We start from the raw sequence: 15,551 nt of genomic DNA, 5'->3' as shown, positions 1-15,551 counted from the left end.
GAAAAAAAAAAGGCTTATCCCATAATTCCTCTACCAGGTTTGGAAAATGAACTTCAATCCTAACTCTTTTGTCTGGTTTCTGACCACTTGGATAGCCCTCGTCTTGTGAGTAGATATTTCTCTGTATCCTCAGGCCCTGATGACATTGTGGGCCCAAACCTACTTAGTCTGTTTGCTGTCACCCATTTGAGTCGGTGTATTTTCACTGCTTGAGATTACTGCTAAAATATCCCATGGACTTGATTGTATATGGTATTAATTAGGGCAGCTTAAAACCCAACTTATAATGGTGCTAACACAAAAGTTGATTTCTTGCTCAGGTAATGGTACAGAAATATTCCAGGTCAGCAGGGAATAGAGATTATCTTTCATGTAGCCATTCATGCATCTAAGCCAATGGCACCTCTGCCATCTTCAACACATGGTTTCCAAAGTTACCCTGGGCATCATTATTCCAGTCAAGAGGGAAATAGTAAGAAGGAATACACATGGGAGGCTTAATCACTACGAACTAAAAGGGAGTGGAGGGGGAAGTGGGGGAGAGGATATATCATCTTCACTCACATTCTGTTGATTAGTACTCAGTCTCATTCTTCACTTAACTGCAATGGAGTCTGGGAAAAATCAAGCCCTATGCCCAGTACTAAGGGTAGAATGGATCTTAGTGGACAGTTGACAGTCCCTGCCATGACCTCATGCTTCTGGTCATGAGATACTCGTGTACTTCCCTATTCTCACACAAAAATCACACTCTCCTCCTCTCCCCTCTAGCACAGCATGTAGCTGAAAGCCTAGGATCTCTTGATGGTGAACGGTTTTCTCATGAGGTTAAAATGTAGTTCCTCATGGTCAAACTATCAAGAAACTAAGAAGACAAGCTATCTGTCCCTGCCACCCCCCATACACAATGGTGGAGCTGGGCTAGGATGTTAGCCGTAAAAATTACCATTCAAAAAAAGAGATGAATGTGAAACACACGTCAGTCATTGGTGCAAAGCAATGAGAGAATCTTATGGACAAGAACTGTGAAGCCCAGGATGGAGAAGATGTGTCTATTGTTCTCCATAGCACTTGGCTTTGCATTTTGAAAGGCTCTTCCTGGTGATTAAATATCACAGTCACATTGAAGTGAGTTTTGAGCAGTGGGCCCTTCCTGAAAACTGTACACATTTTGCAACACATTTTCTAATGGTGCCAGGGTTGTTTTAGATAAGAAATAGGCAAAGGCTTTTTCAAGCCAGGCTCAGGGTTACTTTGGTAACACAAATCCCTTAGAAACTTAAGTGACTTCTAGTCAATTTGCTTTCAATCAGCTCCATCTGCCTGTAACTACACCCAAAATTATTTCTGAGACACAATTCCAAATCTCTTAATTTCTCTGTGTACTTGCATTAATCCTTGCCTCTAACTTAATGATAGCTCCTTCGAGACACCTTCAATAATGGGCTAAGATGAAAAGCAATATTCTTGATATAATCTTAGCCATAGGGATGGATTATTTTGGTTAATGAGAAGCACCGATACATCTTTTTCCTCTAAGTTTTTTTCAGTCTTATCTTCTACTGTTTTAGGTCCAGAAGCGTTTGGTTTCTCCAGCATTCTGAGATCCTTAATTTCTTCTTAAAAATAAAAGCCAATTCTTTCCTGAACTAATTATTTTCTTAAAATATATTGCTAAAGGCAGTGTTTAAGGAAGGAGGGAATGAAAAGTGTCCACCAAGCTAAGAAGACATCTTGAGACCAAAAAATGAGGCAGGCAGCTCCATATAATCAATAGATCAATTTATTATTGGGTAACTAACTCACAAGGTGGGATTGGCAGGCAATGATCCAGAAGCATTCACAGCTGCACTCTGCACCAGTGAGGGGCCATAGGGACAATTTTACAGTTAACCGAGGTATGGGGTAGGTGCTTGGAAACAGGACAAGTATTCCTAAGTCAAGATTCATGAAAGGGTAACTAGTCTCATGGGATCCTGGAATACATCAGCAAAGGTTTTCATCATTGTTTGGGGACTAACAGAGCATAGAGGCCACCTGATTCTGATTATTGTTAAACAATATCTATTAACTACAAAGCCCTTGATGACAGAGAAGTGATTTACTGCACAGTATAGTTCTGGGTAGAGTCAACGGAAGAAAAGGAAAAACTGTAAGTGCCCAAGATAGTGTCAGTTATGATAACAGCCATGCAAGCAGTAAAAATTAACAAACACCAGAATTTGGGCTCTCTCTAACCACTCTCCTAAACTACAGATGCAGAAGGCACATTCCTTCTAAGTTGTTGTAGATAACACTCACCAAATAATAATATCTAATTCTTTGTCTCCTGACACCCAAATACTAACCCAATGCCATATATTTCAGGGGTTCGCTATGGTAGCATCCCTATTTCTGTATTAGATAGGTTAAATGCTATAACAAAGAGGCCCCAACTTTAAGGGCTCAGCACAATTAAAGTTGGTAATTTTGCTCATATAAGTGTGCAGTGTGAATCTGGGTGGGGAGGAGAGAGATTTCTGCTCCACACAGTCATTCAGGGATCTAGGCTTAGTGCCTCTTCAACCTGCAAAGTCACCTAGCCAGGAAAAAGAATGGAGAAATGCTCAGGTGAAGTTTTCTGGGCCAGACTGGCAAATGGAAGAAGTGGTAACCTTCACTTACATGCAATTGGCCAGACTTAGATGCACAACCACAACTAAATGCCATGGAGGCTAAGACATGTTGTTTTAGCCACTATGTCCAGTAATACATTATATAATGGCAGTGACAGTTGGCATCCTTCTTGCTCCTTTTCTTAAAGGGAATATGTCTGAACTAAAGTTTCTTCATTGAGAATGATGTTTCCTATAAGTTTTCAGTCTATAACCATTATTGTTTAAGAAGCTCACTCCTAGTTGTTAGGGGATTTTTTTTTCATTGTAAGTAGTTATTAAACCCTACCAAGTGCTTTTTTTCCCACAGCTCTTGAGAATTTGTAAATTTAAATCTTCCTTTGTCTTGTAATTATCATTTGAACACAACTGCACCTGGTTTCAAGCCCAGGTTTCTTCCACTCCAAAAGCATCTGCCAACTACTCATAAGAAGCTTCTGTGCAATGTAGAAAGGAAATTATGAACAGGCATGATTATAATAAAGAGAAAACATGATGCACATCACTAGTGAAGTACCACAAGTGTTCCAGGAATTGAGATGGGGGAGAAAGATTATCTTCATCTGTGGGTTATACAATAAAAGTCATTAATGTTTTCAAAGTTAAAAAAAAAAAATCATGACAAGACAGGTGCTAGAGCACATTTCCCTAATGGATAGCCTGCATTAATCTGCATGGGGTTTTACTTATAACTGATAAAAACGGTCATCCAAATCTATGAGTTCTTTAACTCTGTTGCACGTCTAATATGTTTCAGAGACTGTTTAGTTGTGTCTTACTGAGAACTTAAGAGTAAGTTCAAATTAGACACAAGAATTTCATTTCCACAGTGGAGATCCAAAAAGTTCTTCAGTACAGAAGGGTTTAGGAATAGAACTTGAGATGATGAACATCTGTTGAGTGGTTCCTATTTTTTTGAGTTTAGCCTTGAACTTATCTGCCTCTTAGAGTCATTCTTAGAATTGATCTCATGGCCAGGTCAGTCACTGCACAATGAACAATATATAATTTCTCAAACTTCCCTTTTTCCAAGTTCTACGACTAGACTTCAACCTGAGTTCACATTATCAGTTAAAGAACATCACTCAGTGGAGCTTATTGACTAGGGTTGTTGTCTCAGTTTGGGTCTCTTCCAAATGCTTTTGCCAGATGCTATCAGTGCATCATATATTAGGAGAATGTGTTATTTCAGCCTCTATTTAAGTTACTCATAGGATGCCCTTGAACCATCTCATGGCTCTTTTCTCTTGTGGGTGGTATTATTTGTAATAAGATGTGCTCTGAGGAAAGCTAATAAAGTAATTTTTAGACCTTCTGTTTTAACTGGAGTTGAGTAATTATTTCAAATATTTCCAACTATATGAAAATTATTTCTATTCTCAATTCAAAGGTATCATCTTTAAATCGAAAGCAATCAGTTTAATGTAAGTCTTACTTAACCTAAATCAATGAACTTCATTCTAGGCCCACTCAAGCATAAAAGTGCTGAATATTTTAATTTCCTCAGGTCAAAGTACCCCTATCCCTAGGTATTTTGAAATTAAGAAAAGGGAGGGCACTGAAAAGCGACCAGTATCATTTATTCCTACTAAAAAGAATAGGTGAGATTATCTGTATCAGCCCCACGTTTTGTCTTCCAGCCTCTACTCATGTTTCTTACACTCTCTCCGTCACAAAGCAATGAGAGTAATTTTTCTAGAATGTAAGTTAGATCATGTACTTCCCCTACTTAAAATGTTTAGTGGGCTTCTCATTACACCAGAGTAAACCCCACTCCTTAGCGTGCTCTTCAAGGATCTGATCAGCCTTATCTTCCCTGCCCCATCCCTCTCCAACCCGCTCCTTGTTCACTGGTCTCCAGCCAAACCCTTTCCCTGAAACGCCAACACAGTTCACTTGCTCCTTTCTCAGGAATTGTATTCTTTTTTTTCCTCCTTTTTACCTCATACCTTTGCTGGGCTGCCTCCTTCACATCATTCCTGCCTCACACCTTCAAAGAAGATTGTTGATTTTATTTTTTTGTCTGCTTTGCTTACTACTATATCCCCAAACCTGGGAACAGTGAATGAAATACAGAAAAATTCAATAAAATGTTGTTGAATGAACTAGGTCTCCCCAGCCACGCCAAGGCAAAGCAGCTTCTTCTCTCCTCCTTCCATTCAATTCTACCTCTTTTCTTTCCTTTATTTTCTTCATAGCACTCAGTCCCTAGGACTATCCTCTTTATTTGTAAACTGGTTATAAAGAAGTCTCATTTCGGGCTTTCCTGGTGGCGCAGTGGTTGAGAATCTGCCTGCCAATGCAGGGGACACGGGTTCGAGCCCTGGTCTGGGAAGATCCTACATGCCACGGAGCAACTAGGCCCGTGAGCCACAACTACTGAGCCTGCGCGTCTGGAGCCTGTGCTCCGCAACAAGAGAGGCCGCGACAGTAAGAGGCCCGCGCACCGCGATGAAGAGTAGCCCTCACTCGCCGCAACTAGAGAAAGCCCCCACACAGAAACGAAGACCCAACACATCCCAAAATAAATAAATAAATAAATTTATTTAAAAAAAAAAAAAGTCTCATTTCTTTAAAGTAAAAAAATTCAATCTTTTATTCACTTAGGCTATATGGAATATACCTTTCTTATTCCTTAGATACATCTTGGAGAGTTAATAAACTTTCCAGTCCCTTTTGTTATTAAAATGATTCCAATTTCAAAATGCTAATCTCGTACCTAATTCAAAGTTCCATGGCTACTACCCTCTTCCTTCTAGGCTTTAGCTCCCCTGGGTTGGAAGCAGAGAACAAAAAGCATAGAACGGACATCGTTTTATTTAACTGTATGTGGTTGTGGTCATTTGCTTAATGGTTGTAGCTGCTGACCTGGCTTACACAATCCAGCCACCAGTGGACTCTGGGAGTCAAAGTTCAGTGCTGGATTATTAAAGAACATATATGAAACAAAAAATAAAATAAGATTAAAAAAAAATTTTTGTTTGTTGGAAAGGTTAAAAAAAAAGGTCAGGGACTTCCCTGGTGGTCCAGTGGTAAAGAATCCACCTTCCAATGCAGAGGACGGGGGTTTTGATCCCTGGCCGGGATCAAACATAAGATCCCACATGCCTCAGGGCAACTAAGTCCACGTGCCACAACTACTGAGCTCGCACGCCTCAATGAGAGAGCCCACATACCACAAACTACAGAGCCCACATGTCCTGGAACCCGCCCGGCACAACTATAGAGAGAAAACCCGCACACCACAACTAGAAAGAAGCCCACGTGCCACAACGAAGAGCCTGCACGCCGCAACAAAAAAAGATCCCGCATGCCACAACTAAGACCTGACACAGCCAAAAAAATAAAGAAAATTTTAAAATAAATATTAAAAAAAAATTTCAATGCTGGATTTCTCAAAGTCATAGAGGTAATCTCAGAGGGCTTTGCCATAACGTGGGGATTCATGCCAGCTCTGCCTCTTCCATTCTTGTTCAATTCCCATCACCAAGTTCTTATCCCAAGGCTCTTACTGTTAGTGTCTCCTGGCCTGGGGGGCAGGCTTCTTGTGTAAGATACCAACAGGGTAATTCTTCAGCTACTTTCCACTTGATCCCTTGGCTATTCTGGCATCTTTTTTTTTTTTTTTTTTTTTTTTTGCGGTACGCGGGCCTCTCACTGCTGTGGCCTCTCCCGTTGCGGAGCACAGGCTCCAGACACGCAGGCTCAGCGGCCATGGCTCACAGGCCCAGCCGCTCCGCGGTATGTGGGATCTTCCGGGACCGGGGCATGAACCCGCGTCCCCTGCATCGGCAGGCGGACTCTCAACCACTGTGCCACCAGGGAAGCCCTATTCTGGCATCTTTACACATCAAATGGATGGTGCTCAGCCACTCAACCCCTGCCCTTCTCTGAGCCCTCTTGTCCAGCCCCAATTCTCTCCCCGCTACTCATGTAGCAATAGGAGCATCCTGGCAAAATGCTGCCCAAACAGAATGTTAGTCTTGCCCACCTCTTCTGCAAGCATCACCAGTCTTTATAAGCTTTTCTTTCAGAGCTTCCTTCTGCCTTTTCCCACTTAGATTCTGGGAATGGGGTGGAGTGGGCCTCACCCTTTACCACACCAAGTCACTGACAATGAAGCCCCAGTGAATCTCTTCTGTCTACTTTCCTCTTATATAGACTAGCCCAGTAGAAGGTCTGGTTCTATAAACTTTAAGAAAGCCCTGTGAGGAGGTCTGGCACCAGCAGTGAGACCACCTCAGTGGTTCCCTTTAGAAAGGGGTGGTTTTCAGTCATTCTTGTTTTCAGTTATGGATCTTAGTGGGCAATTCCAAGAGAATAGAATAGTCTCACAACATCCTGTAGCATTGGTTTCCCCACTTATTATATGCCACCTACAGACACCAGCATGTAAGTTTCTCGAGGGCAATGACTGGGGGGGACCTCTCTGTGCCTAGAATAGTGAGTAGAAAAGAGATATCATTACAAAAATTATTTGTGGAATGACTGATGGACTGACTAGAAAGTTTCAGACACTTCGGACAGGTAAAATTTGCTAGAGCAATTATAACATCTTATGAAAATATTTAACACTTCAATGTTGTTTTTCAAAACATCTAACTTGTTCCAAACTCATTCTACCTTCTGACCGATAAACTTTTATTCAACTTTTTAGGCACGCATATTTCAAAATTGCATTAATTTATTTTCAGCCTCGCTAATGTTTTAAAATGCAAATTAAAACAATAGGAAATTGCTTGATTATCTATGAAACTGAAAGTGTTATTTTTAGTATAATACCACATATGCTGAGGCTCTCATTGTTATAGTAAAGTAATTTGGAGCAATCTTTTAGAAAAATGTTTAGAAATATCTTCCAGCATCTCCAAAATATCCACTAATTTTCCCCCTTTATAAACTCTGATAAATATTAAAACTTTATAGGGCAGACATATGCTGTTGTATACTGATTACTTCTTCCTGTCTCACACCCTACACACACACCCATATGAAGTTTTTCATATAAGATTGATACATTTCCTCTATTTTTATACTAGTAGCTACAAGAGAACTGCCAACAAGCTGGAAATGAATTTACACATACAAAAGCAAGGAAAACATTTGGATAGGTCGATGGTAAATAAAAGAAAATAAATGCTGCTGTAACTATAAAGAAAAATTACTAAGAGCAAAATGACTAAGAGATGAGTAGCAAGACCTCAGCTTTTGCCTGTATCAAAGCAATGTATGGGAGATGGAGATGGAGTTACAGGGCAAATAGAGGGGACTGCATGGTGCATACACTGGCCCCAGGCAGGAAGACATCATCCCAACATATCCATCCTCCTCAGATAACACGAAATGTTTAGTGATTTATTCTACCATCTTCAAGTATGAAAAAAAAAGGCAATTAGTGTGTTTATATATCAGGTTACATGGGGCTGCTTGCAAGAGGCAACCACAACTCTTTTTTAAAAAGGGCTACTTCTATGTCTCTATCTTGTAAATAAATTCATTTGTATTATTTTTTAGATTTCACATATAAGTGATATCATACAATATTTGTCTTTGTCTGACCTATTTCACTTAGTATGATATTGTCTATGTCCATCCATGTTGCTGCAAATGGACTATATAAAATAAACAACAAAGATTTAATGTACAGCACAGGTCACTATATTCAATATCTTGTAATAACCTATAATGGAAAAGAATCTGAAAATATATGTATATAACTGAATCACTATGCTGTACACCTGAAACTAACACAATGTTATAAATCAACTGCACTTCAATTTTTTTAAAAAAAATCTTTTTGCAGTTTAGTGTAAGGAGGGGAATGACAATTTTTATACAATTTTAGTTGTTTGTGGTAAATACTAAGGAAAGTGCCATAAGCTTGTAAGAAGCCAAAATAATTGCACAAAAGGTAAAAATCACAGTCCATTTTTGTACTAGTTCCCATTGATTTCCAACAAAACAGTTGCTTCCAATCCCAAATTCACTATTAACATCACCCCCTAATGAAAAAGGATAAAATAATAAATCATTTGGAAACCGCAAACATTAGCAGACTAATTAAAAACAGATGAAGAAAAAGAAAAATTTTAAGTAGTTCTGTAAAAAGCTGAACATGTCTAGAGAAGTTAGCAGTTTAAGAAAACACTCACAAAGTCCTTCTATTTGAAATGTGCTTGAATGAACCAAAAGAATAAAGAAAACTGTAAAATAAAAGCTAATATTGTTCAAAATTAGGAAATAACCCCAACTTCATACTAGAAGCTCTGTAGACTATTTGCTTTGGACCAAACAGAGAGAGGGCACTGGCGTTGGCGTAACATTTCTACCTGAGGGCACAGAGTAGAGCTTCAAGAAATAAACAGAGGAAATTGGAAGGACCCTACTTCTATTTTTCGTTTATGTGTGCTGATTAAGAAAGAAGCACGACCCTATGAAAAAAGCTGTGAAGCTACTGAGGAAGCTAGAAGAGAACTAGAATAATGGAAAGGCCATGTCTGGTTCTTTGAAAGGAGGCTGCAATGTCCCAAAGAGATCACTTCTGCCCCCAGATCAGTTAATCCCCCAAATCAATGCAATTAAAATATCAATGATATATGATATCATGTATATGTAGAATCTAAATTATGATACAAACGAACTTAAATTTAAAAAACAGAAAAGACTTACAGACATAGAAAACAACCTTACGGTTACCAAAGGGGGAAGGAGGGGAGGGATAAATTAGGATATATACTAATATATACATACTACTATATTTAAAATAGACAAATAACAAGGTCCTACTGTACAGCACAGGGAACAATATTCAGTATCTTGTAATAACCTATAATGGAAAATAATCTGAAAAAGAATTATATATAATATATAATGTATATATATATTTCATATTATAATGTATATATAAAATATATATGCATTATATATAAAACAATCACTTTGCTGTACACCAGAAACTAACACAACGCTGTAAGCCAACTGTACTTCAATTAAGAAAATAAGATTACAAGAAAACCATAGCTAAAAAAATAAATTAAATAAAATATCAAAGATATATTTTGGAAAGTGAAAAACTGTAAGTTGATATTTATTGAAAACTTACTACATTCCAGGCACTATATTCTGTGCATTTTATAAAAACAACTCAATTAATTCTCACTATAACCTGTCAGGTATATTAATTCCCATTTTACAGATGACAAAACTGAGACACACAGAGCCTGAGTAATTTTCCAAGAGTGTGAGTATGTAGCAGAGTCAGGGTTCAAGCCCAGGCAGCCTGACTCCACAGCCTGCACAGATAACCACTGTGCTCTGCTGTCCCTCTGACAAAATTATTACTAAATTTAGTAGACAGTGGTTCTCATACAGGCCAATTTCCCCCCTGGAGACATTTGGCAATGTCTGGAGACATTTTTGGTTGTCCCAACTGGTGGGGTGGGGCTACTGGCATCTAGTGGGTAAAGGTCAGGGATGCCATGAAACATCTACAATGCACAGGTCAGACACCCACAACAAAGAATCATCCAGCCCAAAATGTCAATAATGCTGAGGGTGAGAAATCCTGACCTTGAAGAATTAAAGTGTGCTAATAGCCAGGAAAATCCTGACACTAAAGAACAATGAATGGGAAATTCTCCAGGTGTGTATTATAACATAACATAAAGCTATGTTCATTAAATGTTAACCAAAAGAACATAGTGTAGGTAAAGAAATAGATATTCTGATAAATAGAATGTAACAGAGACTATAGTTCATGTATAGACACAAATGTACATAATAATTTAATGTGAAAGGAAAGTTGTTTTCAGATCAATAAAAAAGGTAGATTGTTCTTTGTATTAAGAAAACTTGTTAGAATCCTCAAGAAGAAAAAAAACGGATGTCTATTAATTATTCTTTACCACATTATACATTTAGCATAATTAAGTTGAAGATGTAAAAATAAAACCAGAAAAATACTAAAAGAAAATACGGATTGAGTCTTTTAGCATAAGCAGTTAAGGACACCCTTTTGCAGACACACAGAAATTCTCAATAATTATTGCTAACCTACTTTTACTCATGGGGGAGACCAGGGATGAAGGATGTTGCTGATATCTAGTGGCTTAGGTTTTAATGTAATTTTATATAAATAAATAAATACATTTTATTGATTGAATATAAATATCTATTTACTACAGTTTTGGGAAAAGTTACACATTGTTTAAAAGAAAAATCTTTCAAACTAACGACACAGAGGGGTTGAAAGTAAAGGGAATGAAAAAGATGTACACAGAAAATATCAACTGAAAAAAATGCTGGTGACTCTCTGGGATGCTTAGAAAAGTTCTCTCTCTTGATCCACATGGTGTGTACATGGCTGTGTACTTAAAAATTTCATCGAGCTCAACCCTTAAGATTAGCGCCCTCCATGCTCTTTGCTGTATGTGTATTAAATCTCAATAAGAATGTAAAGAAACTATAAAAATATAGAAAGCTGGTGCAGCTATATCAACATCAGATAAAATAGACTTATGGATAAAGCATTTTCAGAGATAAATAGGACCATCACATGATGAGAAAAAAATAATTTTCTAGTAAGTCATAACAATTATTAAATAGCTTACCAAAATATAAAGCAGCAAATAGGAAAACATTAAGCATTTTAAACCATTCAATACATCATTTAGAAAGGCTAAAAGTTAACTAAATATGTTAACATATTTAGAAAAAGAACAACAGAATAACCAAAAGAAAGGAGAGGGAAGGAAATAATAAAGAGCAGAAGTTAATAAAACAGAAGGTGAACTGAACTGCCTGGATCAAACAGCTGGAGGGAAGATGGAGAAACGGGCGAGGTTTATTCTCCTGTGTGAAACAATGACACTAAATAAAGAAGCTAACAAACAAAATATATGAAACAATGCTTTTCAGACACTGGACATCAGGCAGCAGCAGGACAGTGACTCCCAAGAGAGGGGAAACAAACTCTTACAGCCTTACAGATGCATTTCCCAAGAGAGGGGAAACAAACTCTTACAGCCTGATGCATTTCCAGAACACCTGCTGGGACTCCACAAGATGAGGAGACAGCTGAGTCCAGGAAAAGCTGAAGCAGCTGCAGTTCACAGGGCAGAGGATCCCAGAGGAAAATCCTGCACAGAGACCTCTAGAAATGTGCAGAGGTTCCCCTGAAGTCTTCAGTTGAGCACTGAATAACACAAGCATTTGAGAACACTATGCATATGTTTCAAAACTTTTCTGACATCACAATGACCAACTGAAAAGTCTGGAGCTTCCTCTGGGTCTTAATTTTCTCATTTAGAATATAAGGTAAGGGTGGAGTGACTGTCAGCACTAAAATGCTATGACCTTCCTGTAAGCTATTTCTTTAAATGGATCCCTTTTTGTTCTTTTGGGGGCATACACATTGATATTTTTTGCTCCTAATTCAGGTGAAAGAAAAACTCAGCCTCTCCCAAGATGCCTTTCAGTGTAACCCTACAGCTTTTCTACCTTTCATGTGTAATTCTGGATACCATCAAATTCTTCCAATCGTGAGAGAAAAGTGAGCCTCAGAGCATTAGCAAAGCTTTGTCCCTCCTGGAAACAAGTGTTTAAAGTCAAGAGCAGAAGGCATAAATGAAAGGGCATAGTAAATACAGATACCATTTTCAATGACTTAATAACCGCCTTTTACCCTGTTTTTCACTCAGTGCAATAAACCCAGAGGTCAAAACGCAGATGTTTTCTAAGTATTATTCTCCAGAAATGTTAGAAACTACAGGAACAAAGGAGAAATTTTAGAGGATACTAAGTCATTTTGTCCTTAATTAATTTTGTCACTGTCATTGGTAACAAAAGTGAGACTCTCAAGAATACATAAGAATGTGGATGAATGAAAACTCAGAGTTTTATTTCATTTTTCTGACTCTGATTTCCAGCCTGTTCTAGAAGTGACCCTATCAAAGGAAAGGAAAAGTTGTACATGGAGATACAGATTTTTATAGATTAAAATTCAAAAAATTGCTGTGAACATGGAAAACAAATGAAATTTTAGAGATATCTCTTCAGCAAGCTGACTTTTTGAGTGCACTATTACATTTTTTTTTATTTTAAGTACCACCTCTGAGTCAAGGAATGCAAATGGAAACAGGGGAAGCCGGTGGAATTTCAATTTTCCGGCCCACACTGACATTGCTATTTATAGCTGTGTGTTCTTGGAGCAGTGTCAGCAGATCTGGATTTAACTCCACCCAAAGGAGTTGAAAATTTATATCTACACAAAAACCTGCACTTGGATTTTCATAGCAGCTTCATTCTTTTTTTTTTTTTTTTTTAATTTATTTATTTATTTTTGGCTGTGTTGGGTCTTCGTTTCTCTACCAAGGGCTTTCTCTAGTTGCGGCAAGTGGGGGCCACTCCTCATCGCGGTGCGCGGGCCTCTCACTATCGTGGCCTCTCGTTGCGGAGCACAGGCTCCAGACGCACAGGCTCAGTAATTGTGGCTCACGGGGCCAGCTGCTCCGCGGCATGTGGGATCTTCCCTGACCAGGGCTCGAACCGGTGTCCCCCGCATTGGCAGGCAGATTCTCAACCAGTGCGCCACCAGGGAAGCCCCGCAGCTTCATTCTTAATCGCCAAAACTTGGAAACGACCAAGATGTTCCCCAGTAGGTTAATGGATAGATAAACCACGGTACATCCAGACAATGGAATATTATTCAGCGCTAACAAGAAATGAGCTATCAAGCCATAAAAAGACACTGAGAAACCTTAAATGCATATTACTAAGTGAAAGAATCCTTCTGAAAGGGCTACGTACCATACAATCCCAACTACATGACATTCTGGAAAAGGCAAAACTATGGAGACAGTGAAAAGATCAGTGGTTATCAAGGGTTGATGGGGGGAAGAATAGGTGGAGCACACAGGATTTTAGGACAGTGAAAATAATCTGTATGAAACTATAATGATGAATACATGTCATTATACACTTTTGCAAACCTACAGAAATGTATAACATCAGGAGTAAAATCTAGGGTAAACCCTGAACTTTAGGTGATTATGATGTGTCAATGTAGGTTCATCAGTTGTAACAAATGTACCACTCTGTTAGGGGATATTGATAGTGGGCAAGATTATGCATGTGTGGAGACAGGAGAAATCTTTATACTTGCCTTCTAATTTTGCTGTGAACCTAAAGATGCTCTAAAAAATTGTCTAAAAAATTAATTAATTAAAATTAATTTTATAAATAAATTTTATTATAATTTTATAATAAAATTAATCAATTTTACATTTTGACTTTTTTTGCACACCTGATTTTTGCTTACCAGTGTACTAACTGAGCATACAAGAGAACATCCAAGCATCTACACCTTATGAGGGCTTGTCTTAGTCTGCTCAGGCTGCTGTAACAAAATACCACAGACTGCATGGCTTAAACAACAGAAATTTATGTTCTCAGAGTTTTGGAGGCTGGAAAGTCCATGCTCAAGGTGCAACACAGTTCACTTCTTGGCTTGTATATGGCTGCCTTGTTGTTATGTCCTCATACGGTGGAGAGAGAGAGAGACAGAGCAAGCTCTCTGGTGTCTGTTCTTATAAGGACACTGATTCTATTGGATCAGGGTCCTACCCTTATAACCTCATTTAACCTTAATTACTTCCGTGAAGGCCCTATCTCCAAATAGTCACATTGGGAATTACGCCTTCACATATGAATTTTGGAAGAACACAAACATTCAGTGCATAACATAGCCCAAGCCTGAAAAAAAAGAATGCATCTAAATATTGAATAATATGCTCTCGAGGAAGGATCTTGGGGGTAACTGAATATACAGCATTCAGTACCCCAAATTCACTCCAGGTGAGGCATGCCACTATCCAGATAGCAGCTAAGGTGTTACACAAGTCCACACATCACAGTAAACTTAGCTGATGTTAGTTAATAAGTCATTTTATCTAAGCCTCGATTTCCTTATCTGAAAAATAGAAATATTATTTACCTCAATATTAATCCTGTAAGGATTAAACAAAATTAGAATATGAATACTAACTAAAGAGCTTGCACATAAACTTGATAAATATTAGTAGAAATGAAGGAATGACAACTGTGTCAGATCACCTCAAAGAATATCCAGTTGCTTCTGTATTTGCTAAGGTTTATTAAGGTGTGCTCCAGAGTTCCCACCAAGAACCAAGGAAAGAGCTAGATTTACTCCCCGATGACCATATACCGAACACCTGCTTACTCCACCCCAGGATCTGTACTAGGTACCGGGTTCACTAAAGCATATTAGCTTAGGTAGAAACGATCAGATTTAAGGTGTTTAATTACAGCTAAAATAGAGTTAGGCATGCACACTGAAGGGCAGTGTCTACTGGTTACAGTCTTTTAGGGCCTTGGAGCTGCAAGTCACTTGTTGTAAGAAGTGAGTCACTCTTTTTAATGGTTAGTAAACCCAACAACAGTGACCACACGTCCTGAGTGCGTCTCAGTACTAGAGCTCATTCGCTTTCAGATGCCTCTGGTTGGTTGCTCATACCCGAGAAGGGGAGCTTCAGTAGCTATAAGACTGGAAATACCCCTTTATGACACCATCAGCAACATCATGAAAATTGTAGCTTTCCACTGAGCAATTCCCAAGTAACAGACTCTGAGCTAGGTTCCCTGCTTATGTTATCTCATTTAAGTCTCACAACTACAATCTTGAGAAGGAAAAATGGAGCTGGAGAAATCAAGCTCCTAACTTCAGACTATACTTCAAAGTTACAGTAATCAAAACAGTATGATACTCACACAAAAACAGAAATATTGGTCAATGGAATAGGATAGAAAGCCCAGAAATAAACCCACGCACTTATGGTCAATTAATCTACAACAAAGGAGGCAAGAATATACAATGGAGAA

Source organism: Phocoena phocoena, chromosome 5 (assembly GCF_963924675.1).
Source record: "Phocoena phocoena chromosome 5, mPhoPho1.1, whole genome shotgun sequence".
NCBI lineage: Eukaryota > Metazoa > Chordata > Mammalia > Artiodactyla > Phocoenidae > Phocoena > Phocoena phocoena.
The sequence above is the reverse complement of the archived record's forward strand: the minus strand, read 5'-3'. Positions refer to the sequence as shown.